Source organism: Sander lucioperca, chromosome 1, assembly GCF_008315115.2.
Source record: "Sander lucioperca isolate FBNREF2018 chromosome 1, SLUC_FBN_1.2, whole genome shotgun sequence".
NCBI lineage: Eukaryota > Metazoa > Chordata > Actinopteri > Perciformes > Percidae > Sander > Sander lucioperca.
In genome coordinates this window covers 1,907,388-1,919,717 of record NC_050173.1, presented here as the reverse complement: position 1 = coordinate 1,919,717, position 12,330 = coordinate 1,907,388, and the positions used below count along the sequence as shown (strand labels likewise).

The following is a 12,330-nucleotide window of genomic DNA, read 5'->3' as shown; positions in this document are numbered from 1 at the left end:
GTTGCATGTATGCATGCTCCTGTTGTTATAGTATACTCATACCACTTGGGTTCAGGATGGTGCTAGTCTAATCTAGCGTAATTCCAGTGCTTCTAATGAATAATCAAGGGACCTAGGTGATTGTGGCTTCTCAGATTTAACAGCCTTTTTTTTAGCTGCACTTGAAATGAAACCATCACCAATTCTGAAATATTATGATTTTTCTATTATCATGTGCAGTTAGTTGCATTTAGTCTACTGCCTACTGTCTTCAGTTAGGCTACTGTCTTACGTTTCCTTACATGCCAAGTCCTCCTGTGTATGAAATATGTAGGCCATGATGTGATAACATATAACATGTTGAATAGCCTCTGTGGTAGTAGACTTCACACATTACATTTAAAACAGATGACTATGCGTAATGATTCCTGTGAAGTGTAATGTCACCATCAGCACCTCTTGGAAGTTGTATTTACAATAGTCCTCTTTATTCTTCCCAGCATAAAACAATTTCAGTGTTATTAATGTGTGCTCTGTCTTTATTTTAGAGGAAGGATTCCAGTGTCTTGCAAAGAGCAGAAATGGCATCAGATGATGGTGAACGAAGTGCCATGCCCACCACACCTCTTCTCAAACAAGCAACACTCAGCACCTTAGCAATCTCCCAAAGGAAAGTAAACAAATGTTAGATGTAATAGCAAATTCTGTACAGAAACAGAATATTTTGTTTGTCTATTTTCCCACTTTTAACAGCTGAGTAAATAAAGAAACTGAAAAGGGAAAATTGGTCAGTTCTTCTCTTTTTTAACCAAGCAAAACATCTTTTGCATAAACATACCCTTATAGTCTTTGTTCCTCTACAGCAAATTATAATATATTGCCCTTTCAGGGAGACTTGGGCCTAACACATTCAGCCAGTTGGAACAGAAGAACACACCAGAATAGGCCTGTTTAGTAAGCAGGATTTGATGGCCGCGTTTCTACACTTATAAAATGCAATTCAATGTGCAAGTAATCCAAGTTGTTAGGGCTGTATATATATGACCCAGCACACAGAGATACCACTCAGGACACAGATAAGTAGTTCAAGTAATTTAATCAAGGCAAATACTCAGAGGAAGATGAACAATCGAGGCTGAGCTTGGAATTCCTGGGAATAAGTTGAAGCCCGGAGGTATCAGGCAATGGCAGATCCGACAGAGCTCCACACTGGAATCCAGGTAAAGCTGGTGGAAATGTCTGAGTGGAGTGAAGCAGGAGGCACGGCAGGTAGAAACATCTGAGTGGCGTGAGGCAGGCGGCACGGCAGGTAAGCAGCAGGCTACAGCGGAATCTGCACAGAGGAACTGATGTTAGACAGGAAGGGATTTACAAAGCAACAACAGTAAACGAGAAAACACGAGCAGGGAGACTGAGCCAAGTTACCACGTCGTAGTATGTAACGATCTGGTGCTGGAGAGGTGAACAGCCCGGGTCTAAATACTGCAGAGGTGAATAATGGAATGTGCCTCAGCTGTGCAGAACGGAGCAGGATGAATGGCCACGCCTCTTGACCTAGTTTCACAAGGCACGCCCCTTGCCGCTTGCAGGTGGAGACAAACATCACAGACAGACACACAGGGGAAAAGGGAGATACAAACACACAGGATGGGGAGAAAAGGCAGCTGACCCACAACACAAGTATTCAGAATACGTTACTCAGATTGAGTAATGTAACGGAATACATTACAAATTACATTTTTGGGCATGTATTCTGTATTCTGTAAAGGAATATGTTTTGAAAGTCTCCTTCCCAACGCTGGTTATTAGATACCGGCAGTTGACTGTGCGTGTGCTGTCACAGCCCAGTCTCATGGCAGTTTGTGAAATGTTTATGTTATTGAATCTATTGATTCGTGAACAGGACACGATTATGTTGTTTTTTTACATGTGGTGATTACGAATTTTAATGTAATGTATTTAAATGGGAAGCATATTTCATATCTCTCTCTCGTAGCCCTTTCACGGAGCTCCCGCAGCTCTTCGTTCAATAAACTGTCGGTACACTTACAACGTTCTCAATGCTTCGGTTAACATGTAGGGACCCTCACTATGCTACCGTTGAAGTTTGGTGATATTTTGAGCCTTTTTAGTGGTATAAATAGCTATTTGTTTTTACTTTCCCTGTGCCCCGAATACTAGCGTTGTAAGTTAACCAGCGGTCCACGCTAGCTTCGTTCAAGCTGCAATCACAATCAATTAGCATGAAAACATGTCCCAGAGACAGAGTGGGTACACATCCGTTATTAACCCCTAGGTTCGTTTTGCGCCGGAATTGTCCTTTAAGGACTTGGACCTGACTCAGGACTTGGCTTTAGACTGCCTTTTGACTTGCAAGAATGACTTACAAGGATAATACATACTGCCACCGTGAGTTCTCTCAGCACAAACACAGACACGACAGTCCGCTCACAGACAAGGGTACTTATTTATTCAAACACCTGCTCACACACACATCTTAAAGTCCTCATATTATGCTCATTTTCAGGTTCATAATTGTATTTATAGGTTGTACCAGAATAGGTTTATATGGTTTAATTTTCAAAAAACACAATTTTTTTGTCATACTGCACATTTCTGTGTGTTGACTCTGTTTTAGCTACCGAGTAAGGCATCTCACTTCTATTCCATCTTTGTTGGGAGTCACATGCGCAGTACCGAGGTAAGGACTACTAGCCAGTCAGACTCAGAGTAGAGCGGGCCCTGACAAGCAAGCTAGTGTGATTCAAAACAAACCCGCTTCAGCCGGTTTGGCCTCTGCTCTAACTAGCTTGCTTTAAGGGCGTGCCACACTAGTGATGGCCTCATGAAGCCTCATGAAGCTTCGTGAAGCATTTTCTTTATTTTCTAAGCCCACTAGATGGCGCTCTCTGTTCAACAAAGGGTTGAAAGCACATGGAATTGCCATTCTTTGAGCCCCTCTTCTGTAAACCAAGAGCGCCATCTAGTGGGCACAGAAAATAAATAAAATGGCTTACGAAGCTTCATGAGGCTTCATTTGGCCATCACTATGCCACACTAGCAGCTAGGCGAGCATTATAACGTGTGTTACAAAGTGACGCAAAGTGACGCGCGTTTGTAAAGACTGGACTACAATAGAGCCGTTTTGAGTAGTTCGTGAACAGTGTTTTCTGTGGGAGATGGTAACTCCCTTTGCGGTGGACTTTGGCCTTTTTTACTTCGTAAACCTATTACATAACACAATAAAGGAAAGGGGAAACGCCAAAAAGCATAATATGAGCACTTTAACACAAAATTACAGCTTCACCGTGCACCTCTGGTTGTCTGGCTATTCTGGTGCACATAGTCCCACTGCTCCCTCCCTATTGGTGGCGGTGGAGCATGCCCTGTGAATGGATCAGAGGTAGGAAGTTGGGCAGACATGGACTATAGAGAAACACCATGGGTTGGAATATAAGGAGATGGGTGAATGGAAATCGGGACAGACAAGTAAAAGGGTATATAAGACCAGGTAAAAGGAGAAGTCTTATTGGTATTGGCATAATAAGGTTTAATGAAAAGGCTCAGGAAAACATGAAGAAAATCAGCCCGTTTGTACAAACAACAACTTTGGCAAATAAGATAGGGGAGATACTTGAAGGTCCTTAATAATGGTAACCTATTGTGCAAATGAAGGAAAAGATGAAGGTGATAAGCACAGGAAGGGTGGGAGCACAAAAGGGTGGTGGTTATAAATTAGTGATGACAGGGGCACCAATGAGTGTAAATATGGAGACACTCAGGCGTCTTTTTTGATAAAAAAAGTTGACGAGCGCTTTTTTTGTAAAAAAAGAAGCTGGCAGCGTTTTTATTCCAAAAAGCAGCCGAGAGCGTCTTTTGTTGCTATAACAACAGTTACTGCTACAGTATCCTAGCTAGAGCGCTATGTGAAACGGTGCTAACGTTAGAGTGAGCTAGAGAGAGAGAGTGGTGCTGCTAACGTATGAAAACGACAGGTCTGGCTACTCCGCTTGTCATTGGTCGGCTGTCAAAAAAGCGCTTGACGTAGGGCGTTTTTTTCAGAAAAGCTGAACTTTTTTCAACTTCAAAAAGACGCTCCGAGCTGCAGAAAAGAAGTCGGCGGTGAAAAGAAGCGCTCACAACTTTTTTGAAAACACGGTTTACTCCATAGGATTTATAATGTAAAACAGACACTGGCAGTTTAAAAAAATGCCAAGTGTGAACATATCCTAAAGAGGAATTTTAAAAGGGGGAAATAGTGAGTGAGTGAGTGAGTGAGAAGTGGATTAAAAAGGGTACTGAAACAATATTGATTGAATTTGAAAGAGGAAGTGTGCCAAAGAAGGTATTCCTGGGTTTTATGAGTTCCCTGGTGAGAGTGTATGTGCCAAAGCCATTGAGGTGCTTCAATTGTCAAAGATTTGGCCACACAGCTAAAAACTGTCAGGAGCAGAAGGTATATGCTAGATGTGGGGGCGACCATGAGTATGAAAAGTATGGAACAGGGGTGCAATCAAAATGTTGTAACTGTGAAGGAGCCTATAATGTGGCATGTGGTGGGTGTAAGGAAATGAGATGGTAAAAAAGGTAAAAGTGGAAAGAAGGATCCTTTATGCAGAAGCTGTAAGAATTTCAGGAGAACAAAACAATTCAATTAATGAAAAGAATACAATGGGGGGTTCAAGAGTTGCAACTAAATACAATCAGTCGAGCCAAGAAACACCATGGGTTGGTTAATGCTAATAATGGTAATTCTCCTACAATGGTGGAGCCTTGGTTTAACTTATTTAAATGGAATGCCAGGAGCTTACTGGCTAATGGCCAGGAATTCAAGCAAGACATTAAAGAAATGGCTGTAAAACTGGATATAATATGTCTTTTGGAAACCTAGTTAACCCTATAAAACCGAGCCTATCATATACGAGGAAAAACGGCATCTCTTATTCATATTTTAATAATTTTACAGCAAAAAGAGATAGAAACATACTGTCTTTTGCAGCTAAAACCTAACACTCCGGCCTTCACGTGGTGTCTTTGGTGTCTTTCTAGCCTTTACAGGAGGTTTTCTATCCAGCCAGGAACTTGTGCCTTTTTTCGGGGTCGTTGATCAATAAATCCCAAACTCTTAATCCAAGATTTATCCATTTGATGTCCATAATTTATCAGTTTTTCGGTCATTGCTGCCGCTAGCTTCGATGCTAGCGTCCATCTTGCATCTCCCATGATGGTTTGCGAGAGTTTGTTGACGTTTTGTCAACCAATGGAAGGCAGGTCCATCACACATTACGCCTTATATGGGCATCCGAGGGGGAACATAGATTGTTCATTGTGAGAAGAGATCACTCACACAAGTCAGAATAGTACAATGTGACCAAAGATTGTCTATTACCGTTCGAAACCATTCTACAGAGAAGAATGGCATCACTGTTTTGAGATTTGGCATAAATTTGGGCCTTTTTTGAAGAAATGTAAATAGTTTGTCCTTTATATAAGTTATAATGTTCATTATGTTTATTTTTGCACTGGATGACTCCAAATATATAGGATAATTGTTTTAGACAACACACATGCTTGTGTAGCATTGCTGTGTGTGTCATATCAATAAATATGACATTATTATTTTGATTATTGGCAAAAGTGAATGCCATGAGGGCAAAAGTGTCTGGACTTTTTTTGAAAAAATGTAGATATTTTGTCAACTGTATAAGTTATAATGTTTATTTCTTCACAGTTTGACTCCCAAGACATATGAGAAGTGTTTTAGACATGAGATTGGCTTAACTTGTATTGGTCTGTGTGTGATATCAATACATATCTGTGAGATTCATGTTCCGTTTTATTTATTTATTTGTCTTTATGGTCCCACAACCTTTTTTTTTTTTTACATTCAAGTGACCTCACTGCAGCACAAGTATTCTAATAGCCCAGTTTGTCCTGAAAAAAATGATGTTTATAGATTGACTGTGGACAACAGGGTTGATGTTTTACAAGCTTTTATAGAAAATAAAACCAGACGGACCATGAGTTGTCAAAAATACCTGAGGGTGCAGATTACCAAAACTTACAAACCAACTTACAGATATACAGTAATAAGGAAAGACAGAGATCACAGGGGTAGATAGAGGTTATGTTACATTCATCAAACAAGATACTCCATTTTGCACCGTCTGGCCTCGACAAGCAATTTAAACAGTGGATACTCAAGGGTGTAACTGCTTACTGCACTATAGTCAAAGGTAACAATCTGGAGTCATTTAGTCATCTTTGTACTGTATATGACCTTGAAAAACTTCTTCAGATATTTCCAGGTCCGGGATTATTTCAACAAAGAAATCAAACAAACAGAGGATAATGAATCGAACTTGATAAATATATTTTCTGAGGCCTATAAGACTAAAGGTAGCAAGCATCTATTTTTATTTTAGAAATTACAAAACTCTAAAACTCACTCCACTGCTCAGGTCAGACAGAAATGGGAGAGGGAATCCCGCCTGGAGATATCTTAACTAGAGTGGAACGACATGTGGGAGAATCAGGTCAAAACTACCAACTCAAGATCTTGGCGAGAATTCTCTTGGAAGTTTTTGAAACTTTTTTTTGTGACTCCTAAAGTGAAATTCTTGCAGCAGGGCTCTCGTGGTCAGAACGGATGTTGAAGGCAGTGTGGTAAATCGATGGCAGACCACTTTCAATATTTTGGGACTGTTCTTTCATCCAGCCATTCTGGAAAGATATTGCAGAGGTCATGAGTACTGTAGTTGGCCTAAAAGTGGATTGCTCCTTTGTCACATTATACCTGGGCAAATTCCTAGATAATCTCATGTCCCATGATAAGTACCTTTACAAAGTCCTTATTGTTGCAAGCAAGAAAGCCATTACATGGAAGTGGCTGCGGATAAACCCGCCAACTAAGGATGATTGGATTGCAATTGTCAGCAAAATAAACTGTATGGAGAGACTGTCCTTTTCCTTAAGGTTACAATTCAACCACTATATTAAGCGCTGGAAAAAAATGGTCTGTAAACTATAAGGAATGTAACCCACTCTAATAGGCTCTGTGCACAAGTGTAGTGACGAACTTCCGCTTTTGTCTAGAAGTCGGCATATCAGTTTCCGGTTTACTTCCTGTCCTCATCCGCATTGGTAAACACACAACAAGATGAGTGCTGCTGTTGTATGGAGAAAAAAAGAAAGAAATATAATGTACGTGACTTATTTAAGTTTCAAGGTACTGTGAGTGGGTCTAAGGAGCACTGTTGTGTGCCACTATGCTCGGCTTCAGGTTGTTATAACAGCCATTTGAGCTTCCACCGCTTTCCAAAAGACGCCTGCCTTCGTGCGCGGTGGCTGCACAAAATAAAGAGAGTGGAATTTTCGGTGACCCCCCCACACCAAGGTGTGTAGCCGACATTTCCAAGACCGTGAAATCCTCACTACTGCTAAGGGTAGACGGGTTTTAGCAGCAGGCTCTATTCCTTTGTTATTTGAGTGGAATAATTATATCAAGAAGTCACAGGCCTGTGTTTGGGAGCACCGATCTCAACCACCAAGTCCGGAACCTGATCCAGCAGAGCCAGAGGAGGACATCGAGCAACCCGTCATTATCCCGATGGTCGTGGACCACGACTATGGGGCCAACAGTACCGTATGTGTGGACTGGGAGCAGTATGAAGATGTGTTGAGGGAACTTGAGGCACTGAGAGAGCAGCTCCAAACGTATCATCTTAATAACTCCTTTGGACTAAAACGGTTTGCTTCGTCTCCTGAAGACATCAGATTTTACACCAGGTAAGATAGTTATTAGATCAACATCTTAACTGATTGCGTTAAGTAATTATTTCCTTTCTTCTTAATGCTATTCTTGACATTCTTGAGAAAGCCTGGGAGAAGAGGAAAAAAGCTCTTTATCGAGATGATCTGTAGATGAGGATTTGTTGTTTGTATATACTGTGTGTGTGTGTGTGTGTGTGTGTGTGTGTGTGTGTGTACGATGTATGTATATTTGTATTCATGTAAGACGTTTGCTAAATAAGTTTGTGGTGTCTTGTAATCCCATTTGGGACGGGCCAAAATGTGTGACATGACAAATAAAATTAAACTAAAACTAAACTGTATGACAAGACAACTAATTTCAATTGTAATACTGTATTTTAGTTTCCCCTCATACGAGCATCTGATGGCGTTTTGGAACCTGATCGAGGCAGCAACAGCCAAAATAGTTAGGGTCACCAGAGCAAAGAAAACCTACGCCACTAGCACAACAACTGAAAGCCCTTTAACCAGACCAACCTTAAAGCTGCAGACACATTGACCAGACGGCCAACCCTTGGCAGATGGACTGATCAGTCTCCCCGAGTTGGTCAAAAAAGTGCCTCGGAACACACCAAAGCGACGAGACCTAATATGTCTCCATAACAGCAGGCGGCGCTAATCTGTATTGTTGCCCAAAAATGAAAACCAGCAGCTGATTGGACAAACGTGTCACGTGGGTCTGGTTTCTCTGGAAATTCAAAGACAGACTGTCATGGCAGCTTGTTCAGAATACATTGTCATATTGTACTAAAAGAATTCACCGAAATGTGTTTCTGAAAACATTTTAAGCAAGAAATAGGCCATGCAGTTGCTGAATCTGTCTTCATTTCAGATCGACAAAGGTCAGTTTAAAAGATTTTCGTCAGATTTTGAGAGACTCTAGTCACGCTCATTCTGCTCTCCGTTTCCGGGTTAGCACTCTACCAATCAGATGGGTCATTTGAGTCTGACTGCCGGCAGTGCCCGCCCCGCCGATTATACATGTCAAATCAGTCAAAATGAAGGCCGACGGCCCCTCAGATGGCTGACGGCACGGAACACACCGAACAGACTCGAGTCACTGACTGTCCAACGACCGATTATCGGCTTGGTGTGTCTCGGGCTTAAGTACCCATTCCCCCAAAAAACAGATGCCTAAGCATTAAAAAGGTGGTTTTGAACTAACACTCATTAAACACTTCTCCCCCCAGAAACTGCTGCCAATAGATGAGCTCTTCCTCTTCCTGACATACCTGTCCACTAGCTGTACCCAGAGGGAGTTGGGTCATAGATTTAACATCCACCGAGCAACAGTCAGCCGAATCATCGTGACCTGGGCCAACTTCCTCTATAGCTTACTGGGCTCAGTGTCATGATGTCATCACCGTGCTTCTTTTTGTTCTGTGTGTTTTTGTTTGTTTTCCCTCATGTTCCTCCCTCCTGTGCCGATGACTGTGAGCTGTGGGCGCGGCTTAGCTGGCAGGTGGCACCAGGTGAAGCTCATTCCCTAATCACCCTCCTGCAGTATTTAAGGCTGGCTCTGTGATCCACTCGTCGCCAGATCGTACAGTCCACCAGTGTGGTATAGTTGCACTCCTGGCTCCCTGTGTTATCTGTTTACCTGGTGTTTTAGCTTGTGTAGCTAAAATATTTTCTGTGTTATCTCTTGTTGCAGCCTGCCTTGCTTGCTCGTGCTCCTGCCTGCCTGCCTGCCTGCTTGCTCATCCCGCCTGCTCCTCTCTGTCTCTGTAAGGATTGGATTCAAACTCAAATTGTTTGTTGGACTCTGGAGAAGGCCTTACGTTTGAGCATGTGGGTCAAACGCCACCACCTCACTGGGCACGCTCTGGAGAACGCACTGCACCCACCACTCACCACTGGATTTCCTCGACACAACCCTCCTTTTTGCCACCAGCACAATTATTGTATATATTTCACTCATTAAAACACTTAATCTTAATTATTGTGTTTTCGTCTGCTTTTGGGTTCCACCTCCTGTGCCGTTCCTTAACACTCAGTCTGTATATGGGTGTCTCCCGCAGCTGTGAAGGCCCATCTTCCACGCTTTTTTGATGGCAGTTACAGTGAAACACAAGTAGTCCTCGACTGTAAAGAGCTATGGTGTCAAACACCTTCATCCATGCTGTTTCAGAGCAAAGTTTTCTCCACCTACAAGTCCCACTGCACCTTTAAGGCCATGGTGGGCATGTCCCCTCACGGAGCCCTGAGTTTTGTATCAGCACTCTTTGAGGGCTCCATGAGTGACAAGGAGATGTTTCGTCAGTCAGGGATTACACCACTCTTAAAGCCTGACATGGCCATCATGGTTGACAAGGGATTCATCGTCCTGCCTTCCTCTCCAAGAGGGCCTAAATGCAGAGGTGGATGTTCTGAAGACGCAGTCAATTGCCCATTTGAGGGGGCATGTCAAGAGGATGATCAGAAGAGTTAAAGAAAAACTCTTTGATAGCACTATCCTTCTCTCCATTGCAGGGAGCATAAACCAACTCTTCACTGTCGCTTGTCTCCTCTCAAATTACCAAAATGGACCTCTTGTCAAGAAATGGAGATATGAAGTTTGATTTTGATATCTTTTTTCTGAGGGATTTGATTTGAACTATATTGTTCTCTGTTAAACATACAGAATTTATAAAATTAAATTATCATTTTGTAAATTGCCATGTCTTTTGACTGTTTTTTTTCATGAGAACTTGAAGGTGCAACAATTAAAATCACAGGCATGTCATGTAATGTAGTTACAGTTCTTTACAGTTGTTAAAGGGGCAGTTCACCCCCCAAAAATCCCCTCTTATCTGTAGTGCTAGAGAAGTCTGCCTCCTCTTGAGTACAATGGTAATACATGGCTGGTCTTTTTCTTGGGGTGGTCACAGCACCCAAACATTTATTATTATTACTACATTATTATAATAGATGCACAAACTTTAACATTTAGCATAAAATAATCTCAATCATAAAAACATACCATTAAAAGTGAAAATTAAAGAACACAAAGCATAGAATATTTGATTTTATCTCAATCCTGAAGCAATAGACATTTCTGCAAGTAGACATAAAAATAAAACCTGTCTACTTTCTCTCTGATTACATCCAAAACATCACAGTCTCTGTAAATTCTTTGAATGAGTACGTCTTCCTCATACTCATTCCCGTTATTAGCATCTGCCCCTGTACTTGCCAGTAGTAAGCATGTGTTTATTTTAGGTCCAATGTGCCTGAATTCATTTGGCGATACGGGAAGTCCACATAGCTTTTAACATTCGGGCACTTCATCTCAATCAGCCCAAACTGACATGGCTCTGAAGAGTCAAAGATTAACCCGTCTGGAGACGCCCCCAGCCATGGAGTTTCATAGCTGCTGTCTGATGGGTCCCTTGCAGTATCTGGTTAGCCAAACCTTCTTCAGAGTTCTCTCGAACATGGCAGAATCTATGCCTCCTTAGCTGATGCCATTCAGTACATGAACTTTGTGCTCTGTTAGCACATTCAAATTTGTGCACCATGTCCCAGTTGACCTCCAGACTCCTATGGTGTAGCTGTTGTGGTTCAGCACAGACAAACATGCAACTTGATGGCTGTAGGCGGTAATTCTGAAGAGGCACATATGGACGTGGTGGGGCAGCATGGAAGGAAAGGTCTCTCTTTGCTGTTGCTGGTTGTTGGTAGGACAATGGACTTCCGGCTTGAACCTTGCCAAGGGCAGAGAGTCAACCAGGGGAATTTCACAGCTGATGCCCATGCTGCAGATCATCAGTGACCTCCGCTGTAGAGAAATCTTTATACACCTCTGTCACCTAGGGATGTAACAATATAATGATTAGCAATATACCACAATATAAAACAACCACAGTTATCATACCATACATTTTCTCTGCATTTTCATGGCCACAGTGTGTTGCACATCATGCACAGCGCCACATACCATTACAAATAAGTTCATAATAGAGGACCCTTGTGTAAACATTTGATTAATTTCAGTTAAATCGTTTTTTTCTTCAAAAGCAGAATACTTGTTTGTGTAATTGATGGGTACATTTTATCAAAAGGGGAGGAAAAAGAAAATCATGAAATAGTAGTATACAGATTTTGGTTGATATGATGTCCCTACTCACCTGAAGGACGGAAAGATCAGGCAAATCCCCACTGAGGCATTTGTTGAGTGTGCTTCTGTGTGGAACATAAAACTTACATGAGTGGAAAGTGGCATATCCATATTGTAATAAATCGACAATATTCAGGTTTTACCTTACACCATCTGTTGTTGCTCTACACTTTGGTTTGGCAGAAAGCACAGCCATCTTATCCACAGGGCCTGGTTATATACCCCATCAAGTTATGCAGTTATACAGTTAGAAATTAAATATTAATTGAATGTATCAATCCTAACTTCACCATACACTCAAACTGTGAGGTTTCTCAGCTTTCCTCATGGACCTGTAGCACAATGCCCTGACCATGACTTCCCCTGTGTCCTAATCTTTATTAGAAACTGAAAGGGGCAGAAATACAAATGATAATCGAAAAAACGGACAGTTTCTGTTT

At 41.8% G+C, this 12,330-nt stretch overlaps 1 long non-coding RNA gene across 1 annotated transcript; it reads right to left on the bottom strand.

Annotated features, from left to right (window-relative positions):
- Nucleotides 1–11,491: 11,491 nt before the first annotated feature.
- Nucleotides 11,492–12,123, bottom strand: LOC116042161. Its single transcript, XR_004103126.1, has 3 exons — nucleotides 12,034–12,123; nucleotides 11,901–11,955; nucleotides 11,492–11,582 (listed from the first exon to the last, which is right to left on the bottom strand). It is a non-coding gene; the product is annotated as an uncharacterized LOC116042161 (long non-coding RNA).
- Between the last annotated feature and the right edge of the window lie 207 nt (nucleotides 12,124–12,330).